General features: G+C 45.4%; 1 protein-coding gene across 8 annotated transcripts in view; it reads left to right on the top strand.

Moving 5' to 3' along the window:
* Nucleotides 1-1384: 1384 nt before the first annotated feature.
* The window catches only part of Tfdp2 (transcription factor Dp-2), a 118859-nt gene continuing 109606 nt past the window's right edge, over nucleotides 1385-10637 (top strand). For 3 of the 8 annotated variants that reach the window (XM_041676886.1, XM_041676888.1, XM_041676887.1), the window contains exon 1: nucleotides 1388-1700. The gene's annotated coding sequence lies outside the window, so the exon portion shown is untranslated. Of the gene's footprint in view, nucleotides 1701-6985; nucleotides 7055-10637 lie in introns of those variants that run through there. The other 5 variants (XM_041676883.1, XM_041676877.1, XM_041676882.1 and 2 more) reach the window with 4 other exon arrangements.

Raw genomic sequence — 10637 nt, 5'->3', positions numbered from 1 at the left:
TATCATTTGAGGGTGTTCCCCCCTCCCCCACAGTATTTCACTGTTGCTTTGGAGGTCCTAGAACTCACTTTGTAGACCAGGCTGGCCTCGAACTCATGGAGATCTGCCTGACACTAGGAGTAAACAAAACCTGCCCTTATGCTCGCCGAGGCTTGTACCACCACTGCCTGGTTTAGATTTCTTTTAGTATTTCGACGATCATCTTCCCACCTCATTGGAACATAAAATCAATGAAGCTAAGAATTTGTGACTCTTGTATACATATCCCCAGCATCACAAATTGTGTTTGGCTCATTGAGTTATAAAGAAATTAAAATGAGAAAGATCGAAGTATCTAAATTTTTAATTTATTTTACTTTGTTTTTTTTTTTTTTTTTTTTTCGAGACAGGGTTTCTCCGTGAAGTCCTGGCTGTCCTGGAATTTGCTCTGTAGACCAGACTAGACTGGCCTCAAACTGGCTTCTGTCTCCTGAACGCTGGGATTATTATTTAAAAGTCAGAATCTCCTATTTTACCTCCAACCTTCCGCACTAACAAAGGCTCACACAGGATTTTACATATGCACCTGAAACGGCAACCCCTACCCCCACCCCCACCCCCTGCCCTTTTTTTTTTCCTTTTTCGAGACTATGTCTCACTGTGAAGCCCTGCCTGGGTCTGAATTCAATAGGTTGTCAATGCTGGTCTCAAACTCGCATTGCTTTGTCTGTGTCTGCCTTTGTCTGAGTCCGGGGATTAAAGACATGAGCCATCACATCAAACTGAGTATTTAATAAATGACCAGGTACTTGGGAGTGTGTGCCTTCACTTTCTCTTCGACTTCAACGTGGTTGTTGTGATCAGGTCTAATTTGTATCCGCACTTCTCCAGGAATTGAAGTAGGACCCCCTCCTCTGGGGTCTACGCGTGGCCTCGGGGTCACTATTGTCCCTCAGCCTCTCAGCTACTTCAGGAATAGTGGAACGTCGAAGGTCCGTGATGAGATGTAAGGACCTTAGTTCCGGTCTTCCCTAGAGAGGTGGGATGGAAAAGAACCACGCTCTAGAGCAGAGAGAAGCCAGGTGGTGGGCGGAGGTGAGGTGCGGGGCCGACGGGGGAAGGGCGAGCTTAGCCATTCAGGCCTCTGGCCGCGCGGCCGCCCCCGGAGGTGGCAGGGGACCGGCGGCAGGCAGGGCTGCAGGGCGGCCCCTAGTGGGGAGCGCGGCCACGGAGGTCAAAGGGCCGGGGCGAGCTCCGGGGAGCCCGCCACCCACCTCGGCCCCTCCCCTCGGCGGCGAGCCCGGGGGCGGGTTTTGTTTACTCCCTACACGCACCGCGGCCCGGCCAATCCGCGGAGAGCGTCGCCGCGCGTCAGGACCCCGGACGACCAATCGGCGCGCACCGTGCTGCTCCGCCGCCAAAGCGAGCGCGGGGGAAGCGGCGCCGCGGCCGTGTCGCTGAGGGCGGACGGCGTTGGGCGCGCTGGGCTGTGCGGCCGTCGCTGCCTGGCACGCGGGGCGCGCCTTGACCCTTCTTGCCACCGCAGGCTGCAGACGCGCGCGGGAGCGTCGCGAAGGCCGCGGCTGCGCTGGTGGAAGCTCGCTCGCTCGCTCGCTCTCACCCGACCTGGCTCTGCTTGAGGAGCGCCAGCTCCCGAAGACGCGTCCCGGACGTGGGCCGAGGGCTGTACGCGCCGCCCGCCCCTCTGCACCGAGCGGCCGGTAAGGTCCGGGAAAGGGCGCGGGCCTGCACGCCGGGGCCTTTGGACCGGGCGCGGTTCCTGCCTGTCGGCCCTCCCTGTCTCGTCGCGGGACTTCTTGTCGCGGGGCTCGCTGCGTGTCCCCAGGGTTTCTGGGCAGCCCGGCTAAGCAACCCTCCCCTCCTCCCCCCCAGTGCCTGATGAGGCTCGGAAGCCTGCAGGCTCTCCCTGCTCTAGGATCAGGAAGGGCAAGGGCTGCCTGGATTTTCACTCAGGTCTTCTGACTTTTCCTCCGGGCTTCGTGGTTCACAAGCCTCTGGTTTCTGCCGGGCGCTTCACAGAGTTCCAAAGCTCTACGTACCTGGAGACCCCCCAGGCTCCCTTAAGTAACTTTTACTTTTAAATGGAGGTTCCATTCTCTATCCGATGTCTCGGAGGAATTAGGCAGGACTCATGGTTGCTGTGCACAGGGCAGTGGGAAAGTGTCCGTGGGCTCCCGCCGAGAGATGGCACGGTGACGTGCATGGACACTCGCCCGTGTTCCCGTGCTTTGTGTGGGCTCGGTGTATTCATCTGTGGACCAGATCTGCCTCTGCGAGGAGGGGGAGGGTGGCGCGATCGGGAAAGGGTCTGATCTCGGGGATGCACTTAGAACAAAGCTTCCCTCTATGAAACGCGTAACCACCTCGCCCGGTGGGACTCTGGACCCCATGTTGTTTCCCCTTTCCATTTGAAATAAGTCACCGGTCTTGTATAGCCTGCTTGTAGCTCGGTGGGACAGTGTTTGCTGAACATTCCTAAAGCCCTGGGTTCGATTTCCAACGCTGCAGCAATAAAAATGCCACAGCCAGAAACAGTTAGCAGGTTCGTGCTTTTTTCTCTGGTAGTTGCTGAACGTGCTTTCGAGTCTTTGAATGCTTCTGTGTCTTTCCTCATTCCATCTCAAGGGGCTCCGACTCCCTAGCCCACGTCCCTACCTTCCTCTACAGACTCGGCTGCCGCCTTTCATTTGACTTATAATTTTTTTTTTCTGGGTCACTTGTGTTTTGTTCCCTTAATGGTTTGAAATCATCTTAACCAGGAAATACGGTTTAACTTACTTGTCTTTTTTTTTCAGTGTGGCAGAATTCAAAGTTGAATATAAAGTGTCGACATAATCTGTTTTGCATTTTGCTCTTTCCGTTTCACCGGTTAACATCAGCGATTTAGGTAAAGCTTCACACCACTGTCCCATTGCTAGAATTGGTGTCTATTCTCACATCGCAGCAGGAGATAACTTCCGCGGCCAGACCCCAGGTTCTGTCACGCTTGTGTACTGGCTCTGGACGGGCTTACTTTTAGAACATCTTGTGACTGGAACTAGCTTAGTGTTATGGCAGACATGGTGTCTGTAGCACGGTGCTGGCATGCGGTTGCAGTTTCAGGAATGCAGCGCTTACATTGGTTAAGAAAGGCCCGAGATTATTAAATGCCCTAGTTACCTTAATTACATGCCGTTTACTTAAGAAAGGAAGTTGAGTTTTAATTATTCCTATTAATATTTTGTGGCTATAATTCCCTCCTCTCCACCCTTGTGAATGTGCAGTCCTTGGCATTTGCAAGTTTTACCCATGCAGCCAAAATTCTTAACTGAGCTGTGAGCTTTCAGTACAGTTTGAGGGCTGGGCCATAGCTCAGTGGTACGGTAATTACCCACACCCTATTTGGAGGCCCAGCACTAGGAAAATAAGAGTAATAAAACCCCACCTTTAAATAGGATGTGCATTCTTTTTTTCTTTTGCTTTTGTTTTGTTTTGTGTTTGGAGACAGGGTTTCCCTGTGTAACAGTCCTAGCTGTCCTGGAACTAGCCCTTATAAACTCACAGAGATCCGCCTGCCTCTGCCTCCCGAGTGCTGGGATCAAAGGTGTGCACCACCTCCGCCCCGCTAGGATGTACATTCTTTTCACGATCTTTTAGACTCATTGCAGTAAGTGTCATAATGGATCTCAGAAGAAATCAGGCTGGGAGTTTGTAAGGATTTTAAAGCCAATTAAATGTAAAATGGGGCTGGCAAGATAGTTCAGTGGGTAAAGGTGCTTGACACCAAGATTGCTGACCGTAGCTGCTCCTCTGGGACCCACAGGGTGCATGGAGTTTCAGGATAACTCCTGGAGGTTATCCTCTTATTTTTCCACGTCTGTGCTCTCCTCAAAAAAGAGAGTGAGAGAGAGAAAATTTACTCCTTTAGGACTCTAAAGATCCATAAATTATTTAAATAAAGGCTAATGAACCCTTCGAAGTGGTTTGCAAAATAATTTGTATTTGTACATTTTTGAGAGGTCATTCACAGTTTCATAGACAAAGTTACTTGAATAACTAACTTTTTTGTGTGTGTTTTTGAGACAGGTTCTTGCTATGCATTCCAGGCTGGTCTTAAACTGACTTTAGCCCACGGTTGCAGTAATCCTCTTGCATTAGCCTCCCTACCTCCCCCCCACCCCTGGTTGCTAGGATTACAGGCTTGGCTTGTACCACCATTCCTAACCTAATTTTTATTGGTTATTTCTTTTATTGAACTGGTAATTGTATTTTCACATTATGTTCTCATTTCAGATATTTCAAGTTACATACAATTAATTGTCCTCTTATTTCTTCTCTCTTCTAGTCTGCTAGTTTTGTTGTGTGGCTCAGGCTGGTCATTTATCTACTAGGTAGTTCAGGCTGGCCTTAAATTTACAGGAATCTTCTTGCCTCAGCCTGCTGAATGCTTTGATTACATGAGCGTGTCAGCACACCTGGCAGTTCTTTTCTGCTTTAGGCAAACCTCCCTCCCTCCCTCCCTCCCTCCCTCCCTCCCTCCCTCCTTCCCTCCCTCTTTTCCTCCCTCCCTTCCCCTCTCCTCCCCTTCCCTCCCTCCCGTCTTTATCCCTAACACAGGGTCTCACTATAGTTCTGGATGTCCTGGAACTCACTAAAGAGTTTTTTCTTTCACTGTCCTTTTGAAAGCTCTTCACAGGACTAGTGACTTCTTTATGGATTATACCGTTCTCTCTGTTTTAATGTGTATGTGCACATGTGAATGCTATTGTCTACAAGCGCACATGTGGAGGTGAGAACTCAAGCCACTTTTCTAGGGCTCTCCACCCTGTCTGTCTGAGACGGCGCTTACAGAAACATGAGCTCGCTGATTGGCTAGTCTGGCTGGCTTGCTAGCGGGTATCCACCTCTTTCTCCTCCACTTCTCCCCCAGTGCTAGTAGGGTTACAGATGTGCGCCGTTATTCCTGGCTTTCCACTGCCTTTAAAACAGTTGATTTGTTTCATTGGCAGTCACATCCTGCTAATTTATAATCATATAAATTAAACTCTTACTTTCAACAGAGCCTCACACTGTAGCACAGGCTGACCTAGAACTTACTATTTAGCTCCAGCTGATCTAAACTTGCATTAGACCGCTTGCCTTAGTCTTATGAGTGCTAGCTTTATAGGCCTAAATCATTGTGGCTGGGGCAGAAATTAAAATTTTGATTTCTTATATTAATTAAGGAGATAAGTTCTGGAGCTGGCATTCCTTGTTTTAAATCTTGACTGTACAATGGGCTTCAGTTTCTTCATCTTTAAAATGGGATTAATGTTAGTATTGATCTTGTAGGATTTACAGTCTATATTAAGAAAGGGAGGGGCTTTTAAAAGACAGCACTTCTCAGTAGAGAACCACAAAATTGCTTTTTTTGTGCTCTCCTAAGTCTGGGTGGTGGTTTTGAGATAGGGTCTTGTTCTTCTTCTCAACTCACTGTTTTTTGTCTGAAATCACAGGCACATTCCACCATACCTGGTTCTGCCAGTTTTTCTTTTTAAATTTGATGACTTTTTGTGTGTAGTTATGGGCATGCTTGTGTGTAGGCACCTGCAGTGAGCAGAAGAGGACATCAGATCCCCAGAGATGGAGACTCAATTGTATTGTTACTGCCCCTCCCCCAAGATAGGGTTTCTCTATGTAACAACCCTGTCTATCTTGGAAATTCACTCTCCAAACCAGGCTGGCCTCGAACTCACAGACATGCACTTGCCTCTGCCTCCCGAGTGCTGGGATTAAAGGTGTGTGCCACCACCACCTGGTTACTTGTATTATTTTTTAAAAATTGTATGTATGTGAGTGTGTCTGTGTGTATGTGAGTGTGTCTGTGTGTGGGTGTGTCCACTTGAGTGCAGCTGTCCGAGAAATCCAGAGGTGTCAGGTTCCTGGAGCTGGAGCTCTAGGTGGTTGTGAGCTGCTCTACATGAGTGTTGGGATTTGAGCTGGGTCCTCTGCAGGAGTAGTAAATGCTCCTAACTGCTGAGCTGTCTCTCAGTCCCAAACAGATTTCTTTGTAACGAAATATTTAAGTCATATTTTTCTCTTGCTACATTACAGGTTTGACTTATTAGAAATTAAATCAGTGTAAGCCAAAAGTAAAGAGGAATATTATGAAAAGATTTATGAAACCTAAAAAGTATTGAAAGAATGCTGGCAAGATGGTTCAGGGAAAGCCTTTCCTGTGCAAGCTGATGATACAGACCTTCAATCCCCAGATCAGATCCCAGGTGAAGGGAAAAGGAGAACGGATCCCATAAAATTGTCCTCTAATCTCCACACAGGTGCTGTGGCTTGTGTGCCCATTTCCCAAACAAATAAGATAAATTTTATAAATTTGAAAGCTATCAAAAAAGAAAAAACCTAAATATATTTCAGAGGGAATATAAACATACAATAGCAATTATAGTAGCCATCTGTTATTAGTCTTAGTACTTACTAGAGATGCTATGGCTAATGTTGCCCTTGTGAATAGGGGTATGAGTATACCTGGTTAATTAAATATGTAACTGTGAAAATAGTGTATTTAAAAATAAGATGTAGGGCCCGGCGGTTGTGGCGCACACCTTAATCCCAGCACTTGGGAGGCAGAGGCAGGCGGATCTCTGTGAGTTCGAGACCAGCCTGATCTACAAGAGCTAGTTCCAAAGCCGGGCGGTGGTGGCGCACGCCTTTAATCCCAGCACTCGGGAGGCAGAGGCAGGCGGATCTCTGTGAGTTCGAGACCAGCCTGGTCTACAAGAGCTAGTTCCAGAACAGGCTCCAAAACCACAGAGAAACCCTGTCTCGAAAAACCAAAAAAAAAAAAAAAAAAAAAAAAGAGCTAGTTCCAGGATAGGCTCCAAAACCACAGAGAAACCCTATCTCGAAAAACCCAAAAAAAAAAAAAAAAAAAAGATGTAGATAATATATATATATACTATAAAATTAGAAAATATTACACAAAAGATTGTTTTTTCTCTCTTCACTTTAGGTTTGTATTGAAGTATGCAGTATGCACTCTGACAAACTGATGAACAGAGAGCCTTAGTAGACTGTCCAGGTGTGTATGTGTTTCTGTGTCTATACTTCTGTAAATACACACATATAAGCATAAATTCACTGTACAGAGGAAGAGTTTGAAGCTCGTTTTAACTTGGATTGTTCTTGAGTGAAAACAAAGAACTATTACTCTCATTTATATAGAACATTTTCTAAGTTTTTTGGTCTGTGTTCATGTGTATGTGCCAGTGCAGGTGCATGTGTGTGCACACATGAATGTGGAGGTCAGAGGTGAATGTCAAGTGTTTTCTTCAGTCATTTTACTTTGTTTTTTGAGACAGTCTCTCACTGAACCTGGAGTTCACTGATTTGTTTGGACTTACCTAATTCACCAAGCCCAGGGATCTTCCTATCACTGCTGTTCTGATGCTGGACTATAGGCACATGCCACTGCACCTGACATTTCTGTATGGGTGCTGAGGATCGGAACTCAGGCCCCATGTTTGCACGGTAAGCACTGTACCAATTGAGCCATCTCCCAGCCTTTTCTTTCTTTCCTTTTTTTTTTTCTGAGACAGAGTTTCTCTGTAGCCCTGGCTATTCTGGAACTAGCTCTATCAACCAGGCTGGCCTTGAACTCAGAGATCTGTCTGCCACTGCCTCCCAAGTGGTAGAACTAAAGGCCTGCACCACCACTTTCCAGCCAGCCTTCATTTTTTGACTTTTATTACAGGAAGGATAAATTTTTGGCTTAACATCTAGTTATTAGGATTCCTACAGCAGCAGGCATACATAGTAATGCTTTTTTCTTCTTGTTCTGTTTTATGAGTAGCCACTTGGATGAATTTAAAATTAATCTGTATCTGTTTTTAATAATCAATCTGTTTTTAGTGAAGTGTTTATGTCTAAAATTAGAAGCCTTCGTTCTCCTTTTCTTCCTTTTTCTTTTTCTTCTTTTTCTCAGATAGGGTCTCACTGTGTAGCCCCAGCTTGCCTGGACCTTCTTATATATTTTCTTATAAGTTCCTATATAGTTTCTATAAGTTGGCCTCAATCTTACAGAGATCTACCTGCCTCTTCCTCCTGAGTGCTGGGATTATAGGAGTGAGTCACCATGCCCAGCTCCAGTTTGTATTTTGTAATTCACACTTAGTTACTTTTCTTATTAGTGTGAATCAGTAGCTTACAAGAACAACTTAAGAAGGAAAGGTTATTTTTTATTTTTAAAAAGATTGATTTTAGGGGGCTGGAGAGATGGCTTAGAGGTTAAGAGCACCTCTTCCAGAGGTCCAGAGTTCAAGTCCCAGTAACCACATGGTGACTCAACCATCTGTAATGAAACCTGGTGCCCTCCTCTGGTGTGCAGACATACATGCAGGCAGGATATTGTATACATAAGTGAATAAATCTTAAAAAATTAATTTTATTTTTATTTATGTGCATGTATGTGCATGTGTTTCTGCCATGTGTAGAGACCAGAAGAGAGAGTCAGACGTCCTGGAACTGGAGTTATAGGCAGTTGTGAGCCACCTCATGTGGGTGCTAGGTGCTTATTTTCTTCTGAAAGAGCAGCAAGCCATCTTCCACCTCCAAAAGGGTTTACTTTAGCTTGTATTTGAAGTAGAATCCATTGTGATGGAGAAGTCATGGCAGCAAGAGCTTGAAGCAGCTGGTCACATTGTAGCTGCAGTCATGAAGTAGAGAGGGATAACAGCTAGCAGTTCATAGCTTTTTTTTTAATGCTTTCTGGGACCCCAACCCAGGGGTGCTGCTCGTAGTTATGATGGGTACCCCAATTAGCCGTATCTGTCTAGACAGTTCTCCATAGATATATTCAGAGCCTTGTCTCTTTAGGATTCTATATCCTGTCAATTAGACAGTATTAGCCATCATTTTTACAAATTGTGAGTCTTATTTGAGTTGGGTAGCTCTCTAATTAATCTTTAAAAAGATAGGAAATCGAGGTCAGGTGTGGTGGCACACACCTTTGATCTCAGCACTTGGAAGCAGAGGCAGAAAGAGTTTGAGCTCAGCCTGGTCTACAGTGAGTTCCAGAACAGACAGAGAAACCCTGTTGCAAAAAAAAAAAAAAAAAAAAAGAAAAACCCCAAAAAACCCAACAACAAAAAAAGATAGTAGATCTAGTGTCCAAAATGAGGAAAGTAGTAGGCTAGGTTTATTTTCAGGGTTCCCCTGGGCCTAATGTCCGAAGTTTGCCCTTTTTACTTGTTATAGTTAGTTATTTGTTATAGTTAGTTACTGCTTTAAATTGAAAGAATTTTTAAATCTTTCTATCTTTATTACTAGAGGTAAAACTATCTTAAAAAATACTTGAGGTGGAGGGCTGGAGAAACGGTTCAGTGTCTAAGAGTACTTGCTGCTCTTGCTAAAGATCAGGTTCAGTTCCTAGCACCAACATGGCAGCTTACAACTGCCTGCAACTCCGGTTCCAGGGATTTGACACCCTCATCTGGCCTCCAAGGGAACCAGGCAAGCTCATGGTGTACATATATACATGCAGGCAAACACTCATATGCATAAAATAAAGTAGATAACTCTTTAAAAAATGGGCCTCCGGGCGGTGGTGGTACATGCCTTTAATCCCAGCACTGAGTTTGAGGCCAGCCTGGTCTACAAGAGCTAGTTCTGGGACAGACACCAAAGCTACAGAGAAACCCTGTCTCGAAAAACCAAAAAAGAAAAGAAAAGAAAAAGAAAAAAAATTAATGGGCACTGAGCGATGGTGGTGCTTTAATTTCAGCACTCTAGAGGCAGAGGCAGTGGATCTCTGAGTTTGAGGACAGCCTGGTGTTCAAGAGCTAGTGCCAGGACGGGCTCCAAAGCTACAGAGAAATCCTGTCTTGAAAAATATCAAAAAAATCAAATAAATAAAAATTAATGAGCTGAAAAGATTGTTAGTGGTAACAAAGCACTTGTGCTCTTTCAGAGGATCAGGATTTGAGTCCTAGCACCAGTGGCTAACAGCTCTAGTTAGGAATTGGTGCCTTCTTGCCTCTGCTGACACTACACACAAGCAGGCAAAATACCAGTACACAAAATAAAAGTAAATAGTTAAAAAAAAATACTTTTGGGGAAATGTGATAGATTAAAAAATTGCACATATAATAATCATTTAGTGAATTTTCACTAAATATATCTGCCAGTCTCAGACCAGAAAGATAGTGGTGCCCTAGCAGTAATACCTCTTTCTAGTCTTGAGCCTTTTCTTCCCCAGGGTGACTACTGACTTATGGACTGATAAAATTTTTGTTCTGACCTCTTTCTCTCTTCTCTCTCCCTCCCTCCCTCCCTCCCTCCCTCCCTCTCCCTCTCCCCCTCTCCATATCTATCTATCTATATCTATCTGAAAATATTTTTATTTGTATATATGTGAGTGTGTGCCATATGTGTGTGGGTACCCTCAAGAGGCCAAACGAAGGTATAGAATCTTTTGGAGTTGAAGTTACAGGCAGTTCCAAGACACCATTTTTTTGGTTTTCAAGATAAGGTTTCTCTGTGTAACAGCACCGGCTGTTCTGGAACTTGCTTTTATAGTCCAGACTGGCCTCAAACTCAGCAATTCGCCCGCCTCTGCCTCCCAGAGTGCTGGGAATAAAGGTGTGTCCCACACTGCCCAGCCAGTT

The sequence above is a fragment of the Microtus oregoni genome, unplaced genomic scaffold, assembly GCF_018167655.1.
Source record: "Microtus oregoni isolate MIOR12 unplaced genomic scaffold, Mior012 000028F_ref0000031, whole genome shotgun sequence".
Classification (NCBI taxonomy): Eukaryota; Metazoa; Chordata; class Mammalia; order Rodentia; family Cricetidae; genus Microtus; species Microtus oregoni.
This window is presented reverse-complemented; position numbering and strand designations above follow the sequence as displayed.